The following is a 25,293-nucleotide window of genomic DNA, read 5'->3' as shown; positions in this document are numbered from 1 at the left end:
CCGAAAGGGCCAGCGTGTGTCGCTTACAGGTGCAGATAACCCGCTGAACACCGTTAGTGATGGGGATCTGGGATGACAATTATTACCCGCGAACGATGATTTCCCAGTAAGTGCAGGTCAACCGCTGTTCCGGAATTAGGCCTAACCGTCATTCCTGAAAAAAGGAAAAACTTATGTGTGCAAACCACAGCTGCTGTAGCTTGCATAACAGCTCGCCAGCCGTTCTCAGGAACAGTATGGATTACACGTGATTGCACAAAGGTGAGAAAGGGTACCGTATCACCGGATAACATGTATGGATTGCATAGTTTACACATTAAAAATATATGTCTATACATCAGGAGGCTGGCTCAGACGGTGTCAGGCCCAGTATGGATTTGACAGCCCAGACTACACAGCGGAGGAGCAGGGAGAGGTAAAGATTGCAAATGCTGGGGCCCTGGCCAAGCACGGGTGGCCCACTCGTGGGCGTCGGTACTGGCACTGGGCCCCTCATAGTACGGCGGTGTGTCTGACGGTGGGTGTGCACCACCACCGTCAGAGACACTTGATTGCACTATGTGGGACCCTGTGCCAGTGCCCGCACCCAAGAGTCGGCCTACCCACCTGTCAAGGGCAACGGCACTCGCATGGTTGCGTGCACTTGCTGGTGAACCCGACCATGGGGGGGGGCAGCCCAGTTAGGGAGGTTTACAAAGTGGCATATGCTGATGTTGGACATTCAGCTGATGCAAAAGGCGAAATTGGTCAAGTCACAGGAAGAGGAGGACCAAAGCAAGCCATTTTTCTGTCAACCTATGTGTCATCAGGGGAAGGTGGGACAAAATCCTTGGAAACCCATGCATGGTTCATTTCAATGAAGGTTAGATCATCCACATTTTGGGTTGACCGACGGGTCCTTTTTTCTGTCAGGATTGATCCAGCAGCACTGAAGACTCTTTCCGATAGCACACTTGCAGCTGGGCAAGCGAGCTCCTGTAACACGTATTGTGCCAATTCAGGCCAGGTGTCCAGTTTAGCGGCCCAATAGTCAAAGGGGAATGACCTGTGTGGGTGAACATCGACCTGGGAAGAAAAGTAGTTTGTAACCATAGTTGACAAGTGCTGTCTCCTGTCACTTTCCATCGATGCAGTATTACCAGTCGTTTGAGCGGGACTTGAAAAATCACTCCACAACATGGTCATGAAACCCCTTTCTCCAACGCCACTTCTGATGTTTGAACCACCAACACCTCTTCCAAGCTGCCTCCGGCCCCTATGGCTTGTGTGACAAACATCACCGCTGCTGTGTGCTGGGAATGCCTCAACCAACCTGTTTACCAGAGTTGCTTGTTTGTTAGCCAATATTAGGTCAAGGTTCTCCTGTGGCATGATGTTTTGGAATTTGCATTTATAGCGTGGATCGAGGATGCTGGCCAACCAGTAGTCATCATCGTTCATCATTTTGGCAATATGGGGATCCCTTTTTAGGATCTGCAAGGCATAATCTGACATGTGGGCCAATGTTCCTGGTGTCAATGATGCAGTGCGACTGCATGGTGGAGGAGCACTTTCTGGCAAATCCACATCTCTCCAGTCACGCACAAACCCTGTACCAGCCCTTGCCACGCCAACATTTTCTCTGGACACACGAGAAGCATCCTCCTCCCCTAAATAATCATCCCCATCATCACCCTCCTCCTCCTCTTCCTCCTCCACCTCATCCAGGAGAGGTCCCGGAGCAGACAATGGCTGACTGTCAGCAAGGATTCCCCCCTCCTCTTCCTCCTTGTCAACCTCGGCTGCAGACGCCTGCTCCTTAATGTGCGTCAAAGTTTGCATGAGCAGACGCATAAGTGGGATGCTCATGCTTATGATGGCATCGTCTGCGCTTACCAGCCGTGTGCATTCCTCAAAACACTGAAGGACTTTACAGAGGTCTTTCAGCTTTGACCACTGCACACAGGTCAACTCCATGTCTGCCCTCAAAGTGCCTGTCCAGGTATCCTCCCACAAATGCATTACAGCCTGCCTCTGTTCGCACAGCCGCTCAACCATGTGCAGGGTGGAGTTCCACCTTGTAACGTTGATAATTAGACAGTTTGAGGCCTTGCACGCTGTGCTCTTTTGACCATCTGGCCAAGCTGTCCTGCAATTTTTGGGGTTTTTGTAACCCGTTTTTGGACTGCTCCGGGCCTGCCAGATAACAACTGTTGCAATGTTGATGCCTGCTACGGATGCTCCTCCTCATCCTCCTCTTCTGAGCTATTGGCAGCGGCACACTCTAACCCCAATGGATGCCAATCTGGGTCAACAACTGGGTCATCCATCACCTCCTCTTCAATGTCATGTGCACCTTCCTCTGTGTCACCGTGAATGGTGGTATAGTATGCGCGAAGGGGCACCTGAGTTTCATCTGGATCAGATTCTGGCTCAGTACACAGCGAGGACAATGTAGTGCTGTGAGTGAATGTACCAGCAGAATCATCTATCAGTGGCTGTGCATCAGTGCACTCCATGTCAGATTCATCTTTGCCTGGGTAATTCACGATTTGACTTGATAACCCAGGGATGGTATGTGAAAACAGCTCCATGGAGTAATCTGTAGTGTGGCCTGCCGCATCCTTCAATTTTGGTAGGGGTGAAGGACACAAGGAAAGGTGTGGTTCATGACCATGAGCCTCCAATGACGAATCACTGCTTTTATTTTTTAAAACTTCAGAAGAGGAGGCAATAGAGCTGGAGGCTGAGTCAGCAATGTAAGCCAAAACTTGTTCTTGAAGCTCCGGCTTTAGAAGCGGTTTACCTACTCCCAGAAAAGGGAGCCTTCGAGGCCTTGTGGAGTCAGACGATGACGCAACCTCAACACCTCCTGCATTAAGTGCTATTTTGCTTTTGCCACTACCAGCAGATCCACCACCATCATTACCAGCTGCCAACCCCCGCCCACTTCCATGGACTCTTCCACCACACTTCCTCATTTTTTGGAAAAATTTACCTAATTTCCACCAACTCTCTAGTACTGTAAAACAAGGTACAAGGTGTATATAGTAGAGGGGAGAATTGGAATGTCTCTACACTTCAGGACACTGTTGGATTCAGTAAGGCCTTGTTTATTTAACACCACAATGTGAAAGGCAGATTCTCTATGCTGTTTGAAAGGTGTATGGAGGACTGTGGAGAATTGGAATCTGTCTACACTTCAGGACACTGTTGGATTCAGTCAGGCCCTGTTTATTTAACACCGCAATGTGACAGGCAGATTCTCTATGCTGTTAGAAAGGTGTATAGAGGACTGTGGAGAATTGGAATCTATCTACACTTCAGGACACTGTTGGATTCAGTCAGGCTCTGTTTATTTAACACCACAATGTGAAAGGCAGATTCTCTATGCTGTTAGAAAGGTGTATGGAGGACTGTGGAGAATTGGATTCTATCTACACTTCAGGACACTGTTGGATTCAGTCAGGCCCTGTTTTTTTAACACCGCAATGTGACAGGCAGATTCTCTATGCTGTTAGAAAGGTGTATGGAGGACTGTGGAGAATTGGAATCTATCTACACTTCAGGACACTGTTGGATTCTGTCAGGCCCTGTTTATTTAACACCGCAATGTGAAAGGCAGATTCTCTATGCTGTTAGAAAGGTGTATGGAGGACTGTGGAGAATTGGAATCTATCTACACTTCAGGACACTGTTGGATTCAGTCAGGCCCTGTTTATTTAACACCGCAATGTGAAAGGCAGATTCTCTATGCTGTTAGAAAGGTGTATGGAGGACTGTGGAGAATTGGAATCTATCTACACTTCAGGACACTGTTGGATTCAGTCAGGCCCTGTTTATTTAACACCGCAATGTGAAAGGCAGATTCTCTATGCTGTTAGAAAGGTGTATGGAGGACTGTGGAGAATTGGAATCTATCTACAGTCATGGCCAAAAGTTTTGAGAATGCTACAAATATTAATTTTTACAAAGTCTACTGCTTCAGTTTTTCTAATGGCAATTTGCATATACTCCAGAATGTCAAAGAGTGATCAGCTTTACAGCAATTACTTGCAAAGTCAATAATGGCTAAGAAAATGAACTTTAACCCCCAAAACACATTTCAACATCATTGCATTCCTGCCTTAAAAGGAGCAGCTAACATTGTTTTAGTGATTGTTCCATTAACACAGGTGTGGGTGTTGATGAGGACAGGGCTGGCGATCAGTCATGATTAAGTAAGAATGACACCACTGGACACTTTAAAAGGAGGCTGGTGCTTGGTACCATTGTTTCTCTTCAGTTAACCATGGTTATCTCTAAAGAAACACGTGCAGCCATCATTGCTCTGCACAAAAATGGCCTAACAGGGAAGAGTATCGCAGCTACAAAGATTGCACCTCAGTCAACAATCTATCGCATCATCAAGAACTTCAAGGAGAGAGCTTCCATTGTTGCCTTAAAGGCTCCTGGGCGCCCAAGAAGGACCAGCAAATGCCAGGACCATATCTTAAAACTGTTTCAGCTGCGGGATCGGACTACCAGCAGTGCCGAGCTAGCTCAGCAATGGCAGCAGGCTGGTGTGAGTGCTTCTGCATGCACTGTGAGGCGGAGACTCTTTGAGCATGGCCTGGTTTCAAGGAAGGCAGCAAAGAAGCCACTTCTCTCCATAAAAAACATCAGGGACCGACTGATATTCTGCAAAAGGTACAGGGAGTGGACTGCTGAGGACTGGGGTAAAGTCATTTTCTCAGATGAATCCCCTTTTCGAATATTTGGGACATCTGGAAAACAGCTTAGAAGAAGAGGGGAGCGCTACCACCAGTCTTGTCTCATGCCAACTGCTAAGCATCCTGAAACGATTCATGTGTGGGGTTGCTTCTCAGCCAAGGGAATCGGCTCACTCACAGTCTTGCCTAAAAACACAGCCATGAATAAAGAATGGTACCAGAATGTCCTTCAAGAGCAACTTCTCCCAACCGTCCAAGAGCAGTTTGGCGCCCAACAATGCCATTTCCAGCATGATGGAGCACCTTGCCATAAAGCAAAGGTGATCACTAAATGGCTCATGTAACACAATATAGAGATTTTGGGTCCATGGCCTGGAAACTCCCCACATCTTAATCCCATTGAGAACTTGTGGGCAATCATCAAGAGACGGGTGGACAAATAAAATCCAACAAATTCTGGCAAAATGCAAGCATTGCTTATGCAAGAATGGACAGCTATCAGTCAGGATTTGGTCCAGAAGTTGGTTAAGAGCATGCCATGGAGAATTGCAGAGGTCCTGAAGAAGAAGGGTCAACACTGCAAATATTGACTTGCTGCATTAACTCATTCTAACTGTCAATATAACCTTTTGGCACTCATAATATGATTGCAATTATATTTCTGTATGTGATGTAAACATCAGACAAACACAAATAAAAACCAGAGGGCAACAGATCATGTGAAAATTTAATTTTGGTGTCATTCTCAAAACTTTTGGCCATGACTGCACACTTCAGGACACTGTTGGATTCAGTCAGGCCCTGTTTATTTAACACCGCAATGTGAAAGGCAGATTCTCTATGCTGTTAGAAAGGTGGTCGTGATAACAGTCGTTACACGGTACTGAGAGAGGAGCGTACACGTACACCACTGTACGGTGTATGTAAAATTGTCAAGCTCCGTGTTTTTGGATACGGACTGACGCACGCTGTCTCTCTCTAGTTTTGAATCTAATCAAACAGCAAATATACTATACTGTTTGAAAAACGGACAAAACTATAAGGTGTAGGTCTGTAAGAACAGACAAACTCCTCGGCTTTTCCTTACAGAGTCACACACGTATCTAGCTTCAATGTTGACCGTGACAACAGCCGTTACACGGTACAGTGTGAGGAGCGTACACCGCTGTACGGTGTGTAAAAAATGAACGCTCAGTAACTCACAAGGACAAAACAATAAAATCTGGATTGCTTTGAAAAAAGCAGTTTGCTCAGCAGTGTGCACACAGCAATGCAGCTACCAGGGAACCTTAAAAGGCAGCCTAATAACCAACAGAGCTGATGCACCAAGATATAGCCTCCCCTTGCACTGCACAGTGATTGGTGTGTTGTACAGGCAAAATCGCTAGCAGCAGAATCAGTTTTTGGTATCTTCTTCCCTGCCTAACGCTCTTCCTACAGAATCAGCAGCAGCAGCTCTCCCTATTCTGAGATCAGCATGAGTAACATGGCGGTCGGCGTCCCCACCCTTTTATACCCCCTGTGACGCCCCACAAAGCAAGCCAATCACTTGCATGCCCTTCTCCAAGATGGTGGTGACCGCTGCCTATGTCATCACGTTGCCCACAGTGTCCGTTCTTCCTGATTGGCTGCAAAAAGGGCGCTCAAGCATCATGTGAAACGCGACTTTGGCGTGGCCGACCTCACGCTGGGGTCGGGTTTCGCTTGATGAAACCCGACTTTGGCGAAAGTCGGCGACTTTTGAATTTTTGTCGACCCGTTTCGCTCAACTCTAATGGCGACACTACAATTACAGGATGATATATGCAGCACATATACACAGATACACACTATACATGTACACACATTATTTATGCTTTATAAATATAGAAACATACACTATATGCTGTATATACAGTACACACATACTGTGTATATAAGCACATATATACAGTATATACACACATTCAGTTTATATACAGTATATACAGTATGCTCACATACATATACAGTTTATATATTTACACAATATAGTGCACACATGCAGTATACAAATATAATATACATACACATACTATATACTGTATGTACATGTATATACATATATATAAACTCACATGCACCAGATATACACAATCATACTATATCCTGTATATATGCACACACATACTATATACACATATACAGGCACACAGTATACTGCACATGTACACACACAGATACACATATGCATGTATACTTACCAGGTTCTGTGGTTTCACTTGTACAGATCCTTTCCCAGGACAGTGCTTTACAAGCAGCCATGATGAGTACTCAGGAGGAGATGACACAGACACACAGGGTGGCAGGCATCTTCATGGCTCTGCTCTGATCTCTGCTGTGCTGTAATCGGCCCCTTCCCACTCACTCTCAACTTCTAACCTGACTGTAGGGAGAAAGAGAGAAGGGGGCTGGAGGGGGGTTTGGGAGAGACGCTCTGGGACTACAGGGGATGCACAGCGTTATTCACTGCTGTACACCCTCTACTATAGAGCGAAATTGGGATTTATATCATTGTAACCGGTTGTTGTATTGTTTACTGGTTTTTATTTTTTTTATTATTTTTCTCACAATGTTTGTATAAGAAAAACAAAATGTTAGTAATTCTTTGTTTTGTTCAATAAAAATTATCTGATTGAAAAAAGAAAGACGATAAAGTTGTTAATAGATGAAACGTATAGAAAATACCAAGATCACATGAGAAGGTACTCGTACGAATCCACAGATAAATGTGGTCTCTCATTGGCAAGGAGGTTATATCCATGCATGCAAGGGACATACGTATGTATCCAAAATAAAGAAAATAAAGCTGAGGCATGTTGTTGCTGTTATAGCTCGCTCTATAATATCCATGGATAATACCACGACATGCCACCTAATATTCTGGAAAGACAAATTGACAAATATATTATGGACGCTGCTCTTCCTTCCTTACAGACCCCTGAGCTGGAGGAACTAGACAAAGCTGTCACTGAGGAAGAGATCGGAGAGGCCATTAAATCATACCCTATCGGGAAGAACCCTGGGCCAGATGGAGGCAATAATAGATTTTATAAGAGGTTTGCACCCCAGTTATTACCATTTTAGGAGAAGTGTTCAGTAATATCTCAGAAGACTCCCTCTCTGCCCCTTAATTACTTGAGGCTGACATAACATTGTTTTTGAAAGCCTGGAGAAGAACCAAATGTCTGCCCTAATTTTCATCCAATATCACTAATTACTGTAGATGTGAAAATATTCTCTACAGTGATTACAGCCCGGCTCTCCCACTACCTGCCCCAATTGTTACCGACCATCAGGTTGGCTTTATTAAGGACAGAGAAGCTCGTGAGAAAACATTGTTATTAATGTCAAATGCGGAAACCCCGGGGATCCCAATGTGCCTTGTTTCTGCCGACACTGAAGAAGCGTTGGACATAGTGCCCGGACTTTCTTCAAGATCACTCTATGACATATTGGGTTGGGACTTTTCTTGTTATGTATCATTCTCTCCTTATACACTGACCCTAAACTGATAATTAGGGGAGACGGCCTTCTATCCGACACATTATCTATTAATAATGGGACGAGATGTTAAATATTAATAATTTGGTTGTTAATTTCTTATCACACTCAGTTCTGTTCTGGCAATTGCCTTCCACTGACACTGCATGTGCTATTTTAGCAAATGGTAAATGTCAACTCCACTACATATGTAAGATTAGCTCATGGTAAAAGGTCAACTCCATATGTGGAGATCACGTGCTTTGAAAGATGTATATTTAAGGTGGGGGCTTACTCTAGAGGTCGCTGTTGCTCCCTCCCCATCTTGAGACACAGACGCGAAGATGTCATCTCTGCACGTACATAGCATTGAATGGACAGACAGCTGATATGTAACTTTACTACGTAAGAAGCCTAAGAGAGACAGACGCCATTTGCCATGTGAGATCCCAGAGAGGAAGAATACATGTTGCTTTGCTATGAACTAATGGACAATCTCTCTTTCACCTATTTTTTATGTTTTTCTGTAATAGTTATTTCTCTGATGGAAGAATTCAAATAAACCACTACATTTTTATCTGGTAACTAGTCCTGAGTATTATACAAGAATACGCATTTTTTACATTGGCGAGCCAGCCAGGATCTGAATTTTTGTACTTTTTTTGCGGATTTCCCTCAACTTGCCCAAAAGGGGGATTGAACTTTGCTAACGTCAGTCATATGTGCAAGTTATGAGGAACTCCACTACTCACAAGAATCAGACAGAACCTAGAAGTGAGGACTAAGAATTGCCAGATGGATTGAGAAGTACTACAAGTGCCAGACGTGCTGAAGCCAGACGTGTGAAGACAAGAGCCCAGCGTTGTCCATCAAAGGAACGACAAGCTGAGATATTTCAAGGTAAGAAATATGGATGTCATTACTTGTTATTCTAAGCAGAGTAAATTGAAATTTAAGTCTGTAGATGAGTCTAATTCAGAAGTATTATGGCTCAGCTTATATGCAGAATGTGAAGTGGAAAATCTAAAGATAGATACTAAGCTTTTCAATAGAGAAAGAGATTAAAAAATATTCTACAAATGGTATATTTCATAGGTCGGTGTCAGAGAAATCCAAAGATGATTGCTGTGTGAAGGAAAATAGTGATGTTCCCGAGATTGGCTGTAAAGTTAGGGAGATTGAACAAGACTGTAATCAAGTGTCTGTAGCAGCCATTCAAGGTGACCTTGCAGACGTGGAACAAGATGGAGAAGTAGGAGACTTCAGATTTGATGTAGAGGACGTACAAGGGAAAGACGGACCACTAAGAATAGACCACTCAGAGGCCCAACTCTGAAGTAAAGTAAGGAAAAATGTGTTAAAAATATGCAAAATCATTCCTGCATGTGATAACAAAATCCATGTTTGTAGAAACTCTGAGGTTTTTGAAAGCTGTGCTGAGAAATTTGATTTAACTAACGAAGAGAAGAATCAGTTGTTCAAAATGTGGATCCCTGTAAATTTTGCTAGGAGATTGACTTTAAAGTTATCTGGTGAAACACATGAGAACTTAAATGATAAAGACAGATTAAAAATTCTGATTTTTTGTGCATCAAATGAAAATTATCCAGATATTGATATTCTTCAAAAATTAAGGATTGGTCGGAAGGAATGTACCTACACATTCATGTCCATATATGAACGCCTGTATAGAATGCTGAGTGAGAATGTCAAGACACAGTCCCTCATAAAGACTTTTGTAACCAAATTTTGGTTTTTAAATCCTGCATCTCGTGTTATTGCGTCACAAAAAGATTCTTTATTTGAATTTGTAGAACTGTATTTTGTAGTGAAAATTAAAATCTACTCCAGTAATATTTAGAATTATGAATATATTAACCTTCTCTTTTATTTTTCCTTAGAATTTTCATTTCAAAGCAGGACTTAATCGCGAAAAATTCTCTTACAAGGATTTATGCCTTTATTTACACAGGAAGTTATAATAATTGCATGATTTTATATATTTAACACTTAAATAATATTCATATAACTAACAATTTAAAATGTGTTCTGTGTGTATGCCTTTACTGCATGGCATGAATGACAACTACAGAATGTGAAATTTGAACTTTGTTCTAATAATAAGTATACCAGTATACCATGTCCTTGTTCTTTAGAAAAAGAATTTTTAAGGAGTCTCAACTTTTGCATATCAAAGGAATTTTTTTTCCTAGGCCTAAAGTTTCAAGTATAGCTATACAACATATATTTATGTCATGTGTATTTGGGGAATTTACCAAGAAATATTAAGATACTAAATGTAATAGTTTACAATGCGCATTGATAATTAGGATAATTTGGGTTAAAATACACCTTCGTATGTGAAATCTGTGGTGTGAACTTATATGTGACACAGTCTGAGTGACAGATGATGCGTGTATGAGCAGCTGCTTAGGAGTAATGTGATACATTTGATGTATGAGACGCCTCGAGGTTCTGTATGAGGAAAAACTTTGTCTTTAGGAGAAATATGCAGATCAGTTAAATTCTTAGAATATTAAGATATAATGAAATATTATCTACACAGCATATATTTCTAGATTTCTTTAGTAATTATTTCTTGATTTAGTTAATTGTGGATAGGTGCAATCGCACATCAAAATGGTTTAAGAAAATCTACATTTAAATTAATTTTTCCAAAGGATAATTTTATGATATTCAAATTAATTTTAATGGTTACACATCTTCAGACAAATAATGGTATAAGCAAGTATAAATTCACATAATTTATAAATTAATTATTTTTCATTTTGGTTTGATAAATGAATTATTTCATAAAACAATATTTTTTGGTATTAAGGGGGAAATATGTTTTTGATCCTGACTTCATCATCACATTAGATTAATACCTCTTCTTCACACATTTTAATAAAAAAGAAATATTAATAAGGTACAATGGTATAAGTATTGGGTATAATAACATTAAGTATTATAAAGAGTCATTTATTTACACTGAGAAGAGTATTACATGCAAAGTTGCATAATTTGGATATTTTGGTAACAAGTTTATGACAATTATGAAATAATCGAGATCATGGAAATATTAAGAGTATATGTTACTGAGGACATAACTACTCTGCATTTGGTATCAATATAAAGGCCTTATTTTTATTCTTGTTTTTCATTTTCAATTTTATTATTCTATTTTTATTTGAATTCCTAAATTTTTATTTTTTCTGTCAATCAAGAAAAAAACCATCAATATTTAATAAAGTAATGTCTAGTATAGAATATTGCTTCATTAAATATAGCGATGATATGGTTCTATTACAAAGGAAAATGTTTCAGTTCTGAATTCTATGCAACAATTCTTTTATTCATTCATTCATTTATATATTCTTATTTTGGTTCATGGCTATACATTCCTACATATTATTAGTATAATAAATATATTCTATTAATAAAGTTGAATAATAAAGATGAAAACACTGGTTACATAAAACACATTGACACCTATGGGTTGAAAAAGGTAATTACACCTATGACATAAAAATGTTCTAACACATGAAGAATATGGATAATAATGTATCATCACTTATTATTGGTTTATTATTGTTTTTGAAATCCATATATGGTACAAATTCTGATAATAATTATATGGATGTTACTGATTGCTATGGTACGCTGTGATATTATAGGTTAGGAAAATTACCAGGTTTGGTATAGAATAGGGAATGAAGACTTCAAGCAAGAACTGAAATTATGTTAATAAAGACTTTTCATATTTCTAAATTCAATTGATTCTTACCAGTAGCAAGAAGAAAAACACCGCGATCCAGAAGTCCCAGAAGGTAACAAAGCTATGATTTCTGAGTAATAGACTGTGTCAATTACAAGTGCAGTATCCACCACTGACAGTCACAAGTGCAGTATCCACCACCGACAGTCACAAGTGCAGTATCCACCACCGACGGCCACAAGTGCAGTATCCACCACAGACGGTCACGAGTGCAGTATCCACCACTGACAGTCACGAGTGCAGTATCCACCACCGACGGCCACAAGTGCAGCATCCACCACCGACGGCCACGAGTGCAGTATCCACCACAGACGGTCACGAGTGCAGTATCCACCACAGACGGTCACGAGTGCAGTATCCACCACCGACGGCCACGAGTGCAGTATCCACCACCGACGGCCACAAGTGCAGTATCCACCACCGACGGCCACAAGTGCAGTATCCACCACCGACGGCCACAAGTGCAGTATCCACCACCGACGGCCACAAGTGCAGTATCCACCACCGACGGCCACAAGTGCAGTATCCACCACCGACGGCCACAAGTGCAGTATCCACCACCGACGGCCACAAGTGCAGTATCCACCACCGACGGCCACAAGTGCAGTATCCACCACCGACGGCCACAAGTGCAGTATCCACCACCGACGGCCACAAGTGCAGTATCCACCACCGACGGCCACAAGTGCAGTATCCACCACCGACGGCCACAAGTGCAGTATCCACCACCGACGGCCACAAGTGCAGTATTCACCACCGACAGTCACAAGTGCAGTATCCACCACCGACAGTCACAAGTGCAGTATCCACCACCGACAGTCACAAGTGCAGTATCCACCACCGACAGCCACAAGTGCAGTATCCACCACCGACAGTCACAAGTGCAGTATCCACCACTGACAGCCACAAGTGCAGTATCCACCACTGACAGTCACAATTAAGTATCTAACCTGACAACTAGAGGACGATAATCCTATGATGCTGAGATGAACGGTGTTATCACGTTCTTACCAAGTTCCACCTGAAAAGCTTCAATGAAGGCTGGTGAACAATAAGGTAATTGTCAGGAAGCTACAACCCTGACATATGTCCTGTGCATTAGGACTGAGCAGTGGCGGATTAAGTGGACTATGGGCCCGGGGCTGTTCATAAAACCTGGGCCCCTGTACCCCCCTTCCCACCTGAGCGCTGCGGTCCCCGTGCGGGAATTGACAGCCGTACGGACCGCAGCACTTGGTTTGCTGCGGGTCCATACGGAAAACCCGCCACCATTCCACCACGTGTGGACACGGCCTAAAAAGACGTTGCACATAAGCTGTAGGCCTATGGCCAATACGCACAAAATCGCCCAACGTGATCCTGGCCATAGGGGATCCACTTTAATGTCCCCACTTTAATTTGAAGTCCCCTTACTTCATCCATTGCAGTCCCCTATCACCCACTCACTTCATCTGCAGTGCCGCTTCATCATTTGCAGCCCCTTATCCCCCCTTCCATTTCATCATGTGCAGTCCCCTTCCCCCCCAACTTCATGTGCAGCCCCACTCCCCCATCATCATGTGCAGCTAATTTTACCCCCACTTCATGTGCAGTCCCCCTTACCCCCACTTCATGTGCAGTGCCCCTTACCCCCAATTCATCATGTGCAGTCCCCCTTACCCCCAATTCATCATGTGCAGTCCCACTTACCCCTTAATTCATCATGTGCAGTTCCCCTTACCCCCAATTCATCATGTGCAGTCCCACTTACCCCTTAATTCATCATGTGCAGTCACACTTACCCCTTAATTCATCATGTGCAGTCCCACTTACCCCTTAATTCATCATGTGCAGTCCCCCTTATCCCCCACTTCATCAAGTGCAGCCCCACTTATCCCCCACTTAATCATGTTCAGCCCCACTCACCCCCCTTCATCATATGCAGCCCCACTCACCCCCCCTTCATCATGTGCAGCCCCACTCACCCCACTTCATCATGTGAAGCCCCCACTCATCCCCCCTTCATCCTGTGAAGCCCCACTCACCCCCTTCATCATGTGAAGCCCCCATTCACCCCCTTCATCCCGTACAACCCCAGTCACCCCCCCTTCATCCTGTACAGCCCCACTCACCCCCTTCATCATGTGAAGCCCCCACTCACCCCCTTCATCATGTACAACCCCACTCACCCCCTTCATCATGTCTAGCCCCACTCAACCCCCTTCATCCTGTGTAGCCCCACTCACCCCCTTCATCACGTACAGCCCCCAGTCACCCCCTTCATCATATACAGCTCCAGTCACCCCCCTTCATCATATACAGCCCCCAGTCACCCCCCTTCATCATATACAGCCCCCAGTCACCCCCCTTCATCATATACAGCCCCCAGTCACCCCCCTTCATCATATACAGCCCCAGTCACCCCCCTTCATCATATACAGGCCCCAGTCACCCCCCTTCATCAGATACAGCCCCCAGTCACCCCCTTCATCATATACAGCCCCCAGTCACCCCCCTTCATCATATACAGCCCCCAGTCACCCCCCTTCATCATATACAGCCCCCAGTCACCCCCCTTCATCATATACAGCCCCCAGTCACCCCCCTTCATCAGATACAGGCCCCAGTCACCCCCCTTCATCAGATACAGCCCCCAGTCACCCCCCTTCATCAGATACAGCCCCCAGTCACCCCCCTTCATCATATACAGCCCCGTCACCCCCCCTTCATCATATACAGCCCCCAGTCACCCCCCTTCATCATATACAGCCCCCAGTCACCCCCCCTTCATCAGATACAGGCCCCAGTCACCCCCCTTCATATACAGGCCCCAGTCACCCCCCCTTCATCAGATACAGGCCCCAGTCACCCCCCCTTCATTGTGTACAGCCCCCACTCACCCCCTCCCCCATTTAATTCATTTTATAAATAAAAAAGTTCCCCATACTTACCTCACAGCCGGCTCGCTCCCCAGCAGCGCCTCTGCTTTCAGCATCCTCCGGGACATGTCGGGCGTGCACGATGACGTCATTGCGCATGCCCGACATCTGACCCGGAAGTGCAGCCGGAGGGAGCCGGAGCTGAGCAGCCGAAGATGACTGCGACGGCCGTGCACAGCTCCCGGACCCGGCCGGCCCCATAGACTGTGACGCGGGCGGCTGTCTGCTGCCGGCGGCGTCACAGCACAGGGCACGGCCGGCCCTGTACAGGTGCTGGGGGAGTGGCCCGGGGGGGGCATTTGCCTCTCTGCCACCCGGCCCAGCCCGCCCCTGCTCCCTGGGCCCCCAAAAAACCTTGGGCCCGGGGCGACCGCCCCATCCGCCCCTATTAAGATCCGCCACTGGGACTGAGGACTGGTTATGGTGCTATGTTTAGCAAGGAAGAGTCATTTTAACCCTTGCTTTGCTGACCAAAGACATCACAGCTGTTCAAAGACCAGTACCGATGGAGGATTCCAGAATATCCAAGGCGAGCCAATGTAAGCCCAGGTTTTTAAAGGTGACACTGCACAGATATTAAAGCTGCATTTCATCTATAGACTTTGTTATCAACATTTGAATTTATGGACTTTGACTTGACACAACACGATTTCTACAACATCTATATGCTATCGAAAAACTGTGTTTTTTAAAAGAACCAAGAAGACATCAAAATGAAGACCGGATGACATCAGATGATGATGACTGAACCTGAGATGCTTCAATTTAGGTTTAGGGAAGTATAATTATACATATTTTATATGAATATTGTTCACGGCTTACCATAACATGAATTCACATCAATTATGTCATCGAGTACGTATAACAATAATCTGATATTATTATTATTGATATTAAACTATTTTATCAAAGAAGAAGAAAAGAAGAAAGAAGATCTCATTATATTTTGAGGGTTCCAATTAATGTCTGTCTCCCTCAAAAGGGGGAATTGTTAAATATTAATAATCCGTTAATTTCTTATTACACTCAGTTCTGTGCTGAACAGTGCCTTCCGCTGACACTGCATGTGTTATTTTAGCATGTTTAGCTCATGTTAAATGTCAACTCCACTACATATTTAAGTTTAGCTCATGTTAAAGACAACTCCATATGTGGAGATCACATGCTTTGAAAGATGTATATTTAAGGTGGGGGTTTACTCTAGAGGTCGCTGTTGCTCCCTCCCCATCATGAGACACAGACGCGAAGATGTCATCTCTGCACGGACATAGCATTGAATGGACAGACAGCTGAGATGCAACTTTACTACGTAAGAAGCCTAAGAGAGACAGACGCCATTTGCCATGTGAGATCCCAGAGAAAGAATACATGCTATGAACTAATGGACAATCTTTCACCTATTTTTATGTTTTTCTGTAATAATCTTCTTTGATGGAAGAATTCACATAAACCACTACATTTTCATCTGGTAACTAGTCCTAAGTATTTTACAAGAATACGCATTTTTTACAGGCAGAGAGTTCCAGAGTATGGGGGAAGCACGGGAGAAGTCTTGTATGCGGTTGTGGGAAGAAGAGATAAGGGGGGAGTAGAGAAGGAGATCTTGAGATGATGGAAGGTTGCATGCGGGTAGGTACCTAGAGACCATGTCACAGATGTATGGAGGAGACAGGTTGTGGATGGCTTTGTATGTCATGGGTAGGGTTTTGAATTGGAGCCTCTGGGCAATAGGAAGCCAGTGAAGGGCCTGGCATAGGGGGGGCTGGGGAATAGCGGGGAGACAGGTGGATTAGTCGGGCAGCAGAGTGTAGGATGGACTGGAGCGGAGCCAGAGTGCTAGAGGGGAGCCAGAGAGTAGGAGGTTGCAGTAGTCGACGTGGGAGATGATAAGAGCATGCAGCCCAGCACAGCCTCCAGGTGATATATACATTTGCCTGAATTTTTATATCTACACATGGTTTACACAAATTATATTTTCTTGTCGTAACTCTATACTATTTACCATTAGAAGCTGTGTATTTTTGTAATTGTATGTATACTGTACATGATTAATTACTTTTGTCTCTGTAAAAACAATCCCCTCTCTGACATCGGGCGTAAATGTACTTCCTCCATTTGATGTGGGCTCCGGGGGTGAGCCCACATCTTTTCCGGCACATGTCAGCTGTTTTGAACATCTGCCATTTGCCCCTAACAGCCTCTGACAGCGGCACTTCCAGCAAGATTTCCGGAAATCCCACCATCGGTGACCTCGTCACCGATGGGCTGGCATGACAACCAGAGGTCTCCAGCAGACCTCTATGCTTGGCACTGCCGGAATGCTATGAGCGCCGCCCGCTAGCCAAAACCACATGGACCAGGCATTGTCCTGCTGAACTCCCGCTCTCCTTTTAACATGTTCAAAACGCTACTCAGACAACACAGGGTGAGGATAAAAGTGTGGCAATGCTTTATTGAATTACAAAACAGGCAGATAACACAAAGAACAGTCCCAGCACAGTACCCAAGATGGTGGACATTACAGAGTCTCACCCTCCACTAACCCGCCGGGATAATAGCAGCTGTGACTTCAGACCTTCCAGGGTCACTACCCCACCTGTGGCACGCACACAGAGAGGAGGTAACAACAAGTGTAGGAAGATGACAGTCCATACAAGGCCAGTTGATCCAAGGATCACAACCTGGCTTCATCTTCCAGGGTCGACTACTCCACCTGTGGCCCGCACACAGAGAGGATGTAACAATAAGTGTAGGAAGATGACAGTCCATTGAGTCCATACAAGGTACAAGGCCAGTTGATCCAAAGACCACAATCTGGCTTCTCCGAACGTATCCATGGTTCAGTGATGGTCAATGAAGCAGATCTGTATTCTTCCAACCAAGGCTGAAAACCCCTAGGTTGTTTCCTATAGAATGATAGGTCCATGTCCCTTGTGAAAATATGGCTGCTGTCCTGTCTCTTGTCCTTTGGATGTATAGATGTCTTGGCAGAATCTCTCTGGCTGTTTCTCTCTCTCAGTCTCTTTATACAGAGGCATGTAACCTATTTTTAGACTTAACAAGTGTCCCTCATTCAGTGTTTACATAAAGGGTAAGAATGGAGATGAGATTATTGCATTACTTGATTATTTAAACTATTTGCATAGTTTTTCCCTCTCTGCTTTAGAAGTCAGCAAACTGGCTCCATAACACAATGCATAATTAGCATATCAGCAAACATCACTAGTGATCAAGGATAAGCGCACAATAAAAGTCAATATTACCGGCTTACACAAGCAAAAGTCTGTTTTCTTGACCAACCAGAAATCAGCACTTAAATTTAAAGCCAACATACAGATAACATTCTATTATTTTTCGTTTGCTAAAAATAGTCATCTGGTTAATTAAGATACAATGCTGTATGTCTTCACAATGCCAAAAGTAGAAAAAAATGTTTTTAAAAATACTAAAATATAAAAGTTCAAATCACCCCCCTTTCGCCCCTTTCAAAATAAAACAATAAAAAATCAAACATACACATATTTGTTATAGCCGGATTCAGAATCGCCCGATCTATCAATATAAAAAAGAATTAACCCGATCGCTAAATGGCGTAACGAGAAAAAATGTCAAAACCCCAGAATTACTTTTCTTGGTCACCGCAACATTAAAATTCAGTAAAGGACGACCAAAAGATCGTATCTGCACCAAAATGGCATCCATTAAAAAAGTCAGCTTGACATGAAAAATAAGCCTTCACCCAACTTGAAATCATGAAAAATGGAGAAGCGACGGATATCGGAAAATGGCGCAATTCTTTTATACTTTACCTAATAAAGAGGAGTTATTTTTACTGATACAGTGGGTATGGAAAGTATTCAGACCGCTTTAAATTTTTCACTCTTTGTTTCATTGCAGCCATTTGGTAAATTCAAATTCATACTATCTATTCCTGACACTGGAGGGGCTTATAACCTTCCGAAGTATATAGTTTGAGGTCTGGGATCTGCCAATATGTGGCTAGTTTTCTGACTGTTCTGAATAACATGATACATGATTATAGTTTTTTTTTTCGCTTAGTCTCACTTGAATATAGGTCAATATTAAATAGTCTCTTGATGAGTCGCCTTTGGTGAGGACGATGAAACCCGCAGAAATGAGAGGCTTGGAGAGTGAGTGTGTAAACCTCACCTCACCCTATATACTGAGATGTGGGGTATATGTTTTTTCTATTAGTCACCTTCTGACTAATCTTCAGGGGGTGAATTATGGGTATAGCTTTATATTTGGAATTAATAAAGTTTAGTTTTATCCTTTTGTCAGCAAACATGAGGAATGACAAGAGACAACCCATTTAAGAACATTTAATTTTGGTTAAAACTATTCCAACATTATGAATATAAAAAAAGGCTTCTCCCCTATGTGACATCTCTGATGTTTAATAACAGTTGATTTCCAAGTAAAATATTTCCTACATTAAGAAAATGAAAATGGCTTCTCCTCTGTGTGACTGCTCTGATGGCGATCAAGAAGCGCTTCCTGGTTAAAAAATTTCCCACATTAACAGGAAAAAGGCTTCTCCTGTATGTGGGTTCTCTGGTGCTTAACACAATTTGATTTCCTTGTAAAACATTTCCCACATTCTGAACATGAAAAAGGCTTTTCCCCTGTGTGAGTTCTATGGTGATTAACCAAATCTGATTTCTGGTTAAAACATTTCCCACATTCTAAACATGAAAAAGGCTTCTCTCCTGTGTGAGTTCTCTGGTGTTTAACACAATCTGATTTACTGTTAAAACATTTCCCACATTCTAAACATGAAAAAGGCTTCTCTCCTGTGTGAGTTCTCTGGTGCTTAACACAAGCTGATTTACTGATAAAACATTTCCCACATTCTGAACATGAAACAGGCTTCTCCCCTGTGTGAGTTTTATGGTGTTCATCAAGATTCCTTTTAAGTTTAAAACATTTCCCACATTCTGAACATGAAAAAGGCTTCTCTCCTGTGTGGATTCTATGGTGCTTAGCACAAGCTGATTTACTGATAAAACATTTCCCACATTCTGAACATGAAAAAGGCTTCTCTCCTGTGTGGATTCTATGGTGCTTAGCACAGGCTGATTTACTGCTAAAACATTTCCCACATTCTGAACATGAAACAGGCTTCATCCCTGTGTGAGTTCTATGGTGTTCATCAAGATTCCTTTTAAGGTTAAAACATTTCCCACATTCTGAACATGAAAAAGGCTTCTCCCCTGTGTGAGTTCTCTGGTGCTTAACACAAACTGATTTATTGATAAAACATTTCCCACATTCTGAACATGAAAAAGGCTTCTCTCCTGTGTGAGTTCTCTGGTGCATAACACAATCTGATTTAGTGTTAAAACATTTCCCACATTCTAAACATGAAAAAGGCTTCTCTCCTGTGTGAGTTCTCTGGTGCGTAACACATTCTGATTTAGTGTTAAAACATTTCCCACATTCTGAACAGGAAAAAGGCTTCTCCCCTGTGTGAGTTCTTTGGTGGGTAACAAAATGTGATTTATGTGCAAAACATTTCCCACATTCAGAACAGGAAAAAGGCTTCTCCCCTGTGTGAGTTCTTTGGTGGGTAACAAAATGTGATTTATGTGCAAAACATTTCCCACATTCTAAACATGAAAAAGGCTTCTCTCCTGTGTGGATTCTCTGGTGCTTAACACAAACTGATTTATTGATAAAACATTTCCCACATTCTGAACATGAAACAGGCTTCTCCCCTGTGTGAGTTCTATGGTGTTCATTAAGATTCCCTTTATGATTAAAACATTTCCCACATTCTGAACATGAAAAAGGCTTCTCCCCTGTGTGAATTCTCTGGTGAGTAACAAAATCTGATTTCCGTGTAAAATATTTACCACATTCTGAACATGAAAATGACTTCTTTGCTTTAGGAGCAGTTTGTTTTTTAATGCCTCTTTTGTGACTTTGATTTTCCTTAGTAGTCAGTAAAGAATCAGAAGATGGGACATGTTTCATAGGTTCAGATGACAGATCTTTGCTGTGAACGGATGATGATGTGTCTGGAGTAACGGCATTCATTTCAGGTGTATCTTGTAGGATATCAAGATCATCAGATTTAAAAATTGAAGATGTCAGCTGTCCCTCTGATCTCCTGGTACAGTCATCTAACATAATAAACAATTTTTTTAAATAAAATATCCTTGAGGTTTATATTTTTCAACACTTCTACTTAAAAAATGGCAAGCTATGTAAAAAACTTTATTTACCAAGACAATGACAGTTCACAGTCTAATTGAAAACCTTGTTGGATGAGCCAGTAGTGTGCGGTGTTCAACTGTTTGTTCATTCTGCCTCCCAAATGTATATATATAATTGCCTTAAATTGTCTGTCATCCACTTCCATCTGGATGTCCCCGAATCCCACAATCCACTGCGCCGCACCGGAAGTACGCCGACCGCTATTTTGGTACACCCAAGTGATGCCGCTCAGATCCAGGACGCAGCTGCGATCCCGAATACCCCTGGGATCCCAGCTGCCGCTTATATCCAGGCTGCCACTGTGATCCCTACCGGCGCTGGGATCCCGACCGCTACTCGGATCCCGGCCACCGCTCGGATCCCGGCCATCACTGCGATCATGAGGCTGTTAAAGGGGTGTAACGAGGGGGTATAAAGAGAGGGGTGTAATAAAGGGGGTATAATGAGAGGGTGTAATGAGGGGGGAGTAATGAGAGGGATGCCACCGCCAGACCCCCGCCAGGACCCACTGTCTGACTACATGCGCCGGATCCCACCGCTGCCTCCCCACCCACCTCCATGCAGTCACAGTCACCAGGAAAGACTGCGACTTGAGGCCTGTGCTGGAGATTGGGTGCGGCCACCCTCTGGAAGCGCCGCACACCATCTCCAGCACAGATCGCAAAACAAAGTCTTTCCTGCCAGTTGTGACTGCATGGAAGTGGGTGGGCCGCCACCCCCAGCACCACAAAGCTACCCCCATCGTGATGTTACTGCCCTCCCGATGCGATAGCATCGGGCACACATCTAGTATCAAATATAAAGAAACCAATCAATGTTATGTAGGCGAAAATAACACCAATTCTCATCTCACAAAAAACAAGTCCTCACTCAGGTCCATCATCTGTCAATGGAAAAACAGAGGTTCCCGCACTATTAGTGGCTCAAAGGCTGCTGAAAAGCAACAAGGTTTCCATAAACCAATCCAGCAAAATCCGCTCTCACTTCTGAGTCTTGCAGTGTGCGCAAACAACATATAGGCTGCGTGCACACGTTGCAGATTTTGCCGCGGATTTTTCCGCACAAAATCCACAGTTCTTGGGAGAAAACTCAGTTGCGTCTTTGATGCCTTTTTGCTGCGGTTTTTCAGGCGGATTTGTATGCGTTTTTGTAAGCTAAATAAAGATATCTTATTTAACAAAAAAAAGATTTGTGATGTCATTTCTGTCCAACCTCCTCATTTACATTTGTCCAACCCACACTCCATAACACACAGATACATAGATAATAGATAGAAGGATAAATAGATAGAAGGATAAATAAATAGAGAAATAGATAGATAGCTATAGGATAGATAGATAGATAGATAGATAGATAGAAGGATAGATAGATAGAGAGATAGATAGAAGGATAGATAGATAATAGATAGATAGAAGGATAGATAGATAGATAGAGAGATAGATAGAAGGGTAGATAGATAGATAATAGATAGATGGTGACTTTTGTCCTCAACAGGATAAAATTTAGACTTAGCAGGTACGTTCAGGTGAAAACATTCATCTGTTTCTTCAGTATTTTCTGTGTTGGTTGGAGGGTTGGATTTATTTTCCTTAATAAAGAAATGTCTTTTAAGGTTTAATTTCCTTATGAAAATTTGTAAATCTAAAAATAAATTAAAATCCTTAGGTTTGTTGGAGAGACAGAAGGACAATCCTCTAGATAGGAGGGATTCCTCACTTTCAGAGAGTTTGTAGTCAGAAAGATTACAAATATTAGAAGTTAATTCATTAGCGATGGAGGGGTTAAGGTGGTATTTTTCCTCTTTTTCTCCCTCCCCTAGTTCCTCTGTAGTGCTTTTTATTTTTACGGTTTTGGGTACAAAAAATTGGTTCAGTTGGGAGTTTTTTTATTGCCCGGGGTAAAAGAGGAACCGTCCCGGATTTAGAGGCATCTGAATGATCCACTACAATAGTGTCATTGGTGGGGCTGGTGGAGTGGAGGTATCAGGGTCGTCAGGACCTAATGAGATAGTGGTTAGTGAAGGTACCAACATGCTTGGAGTGGTATCATGAATGGATAACTCAAGAAGTGAAAGAGGGAGAGAACTGGACAGATCCGAATTAGAGTTGGCTCCTTTGGTCCCAGATTTATTATTACCTCTCAGTGTCTTCGGGGCAGCAGTGGTTTTATCTTTAAATTAGATTAATTTGTAATTTAATCTTTTCTAGATGTTTCCTGGCTTCGGATAGTGTTTGAGAATGATTTGGTACAATATTTGTGGTATGTCCTGATGAAGGGGTCACCTGAACCCCCCAAACACGTAGAAGAAACCACGTTAACACCTCTACAATTTCTGGAATTCTTCTTGCGGCAGCGCGGGGATGATCCTTCCTTCCAATCTAAGTGTATAAGCACTGACAGTGTAGCAGGCATAGCCCGATGGGACTTGTAGTACACACAGCCCCGCAGACCGCCCAATGACCCCCGCACAGCCCCGACATATGCCTAATGACCCCCGCACAGCCCGGCAGACCGCCCAATGACCCCCGCACAGCCACGGCGTATGCCTAATGACCCACGCACAGCCCAGCAGACCGCCCGATGACCCCCGCACAGCCCCGGCATATGCCTAATGACCCCCGCACAGCCCGGCATATGCCTAATGACCCCCGCACAGCCCCGGCATATGCCTAATGACCCCCGCACAGCCCAGCAGACCGCCTGATGACCCCCGCACAGCCCGGCAGACCGCCCAATGACCCCCGCACAGCCCCGGCATATGCCTAATGACCCCTGCACAGCCCAGCAGACCGCCCAATGACCCCCGCACAGCCCCGACATATGCCTAATGACCCCCGCACAGCCCGGCATATGCCTAATGACCCCCGCACAGCCCCGCAGACCGCCCAATGACCCCCGCACAGCCCCGGCATATGCCTAATGACCCCCGCACAGCCCGGCAGACCGCCCAATGACCCCCGCACAGCCCCGGCATATGCCTAATGACCCCTGCACAGCCCGGCAGACCGCCCAATGACCCCCGCACAGCCCCGACATATGCCTAATGACCCCCGCACAGCCCGGCAGACCGCGCAATGACCCCCACACAGCCACGGCGTATACCTAATGACCCACGCACAGCCCAGCAGACCGCCCGATGACCCCCGCACAGCCCCGACATATGCCTAATGACCCCCGCACAGCCCCGGCATGTGCCTAATGACCCCCGCACAGCCCCGCAGACCGCCCAATGACCCCCGCACAGCCCCGACATATGCCTAATGACCCCCGCACAGCCCCGGCATATGCCTAATGACCCACGCACAGCCCAGCAGACCGCCCGATGACCCCCGCACAGCCCCGACATATGCCTAATGACCCCCGCACAGCCCTGACATATGCCTAATGACCTTCGCACAGCCCGGCAGACCGCCTGATGACCCCCGCACACACAGGCCCATACACGCACACAGTCACCGCCCACACACATACACAAGCAGACAGTCTCCGCCGACACGCCGCCCCCACTCTTCCCCCCCCTCCCGATCTGCAGCGTTTCATCCACAGCAAAAACGCAGATATTTTTTAGATCTGCGGTTTTGCTCTGGATATGCCCGACTTAATGCAAGTCAATGGGTGCAGAAACGCTGCAGATCCGCACAAAGAATTGACATGAACCCGCAGCGTTTCCACGCAGATTTTTCTGCAGCATGTGCACAGCGTTTTTCAATTTACATTCACTTTCATGGTACTGTACAACGCAGCTAACCTTATATAAGTCAGTTCAGATATGGTGTACCAAGATGGCGTCTGTGTCTTCAGACAACACCTTGGAAGGAATCCTTGGAATGCAGAAGCTGAGATACTGGATACCATATATGGAAGTGAAGCTGAAATGGACCTATCATAGACTGACACTGGCTACTCAGAAGATGGTGTGACACCCATTTCCCGTCTCTTTGTCTTGAGAATAAACTTCAGTTGTGTGCAAGCCTTTGCTGAGAAAGGAGTAGACATCTAACTCTGTGTTCGGTGTGACTCTTTAAGCGCGCACTCGGCCTATATTGGGTTAGGTACAAGTAATCATATAGATCTCTCTTTAAGGGATCACCCTCACACTAATACCAGGGGGTAGGAGGATCCTCCAGGTTTTAAGTTCTATAGAAAAGGGCTTTCACTGCCCAAA

General features: G+C 44.1%; 1 protein-coding gene, 1 long non-coding RNA gene and 2 pseudogenes across 2 annotated transcripts in view; 2 read left to right on the top strand and 2 right to left on the bottom strand.

Moving 5' to 3' along the window:
- LOC141082356 (uncharacterized) overlaps nucleotides 1–6,974 on the bottom strand; it is a 99,181-nt pseudogene extending 92,207 nt beyond the window's left edge.
- LOC141082449 (gastrula zinc finger protein XlCGF66.1-like) overlaps nucleotides 1–25,293 on the top strand; it is a 533,652-nt gene that overhangs the window by 478,212 nt on the left and 30,147 nt on the right. The window lies entirely within an intron of this gene.
- On the top strand, nucleotides 7,314–9,445 carry LOC141082301 (uncharacterized). The gene is made up of 3 exons (XR_012230495.1): nucleotides 7,314–7,768; nucleotides 8,726–9,092; nucleotides 9,288–9,445. It is a non-coding gene; the product is annotated as an uncharacterized lncRNA (long non-coding RNA).
- Nucleotides 17,324–22,419, bottom strand: LOC141082293 (uncharacterized; annotated as a pseudogene).

The sequence above is a fragment of the Dendrobates tinctorius genome, unplaced genomic scaffold (assembly GCF_039654945.1).
Source record: "Dendrobates tinctorius isolate UK_male_01 unplaced genomic scaffold, ASM3965494v1 ptg000017l, whole genome shotgun sequence".
Classification (NCBI taxonomy): domain Eukaryota; kingdom Metazoa; phylum Chordata; class Amphibia; order Anura; family Dendrobatidae; genus Dendrobates; species Dendrobates tinctorius.
This window is presented reverse-complemented; position numbering and strand designations above follow the sequence as displayed.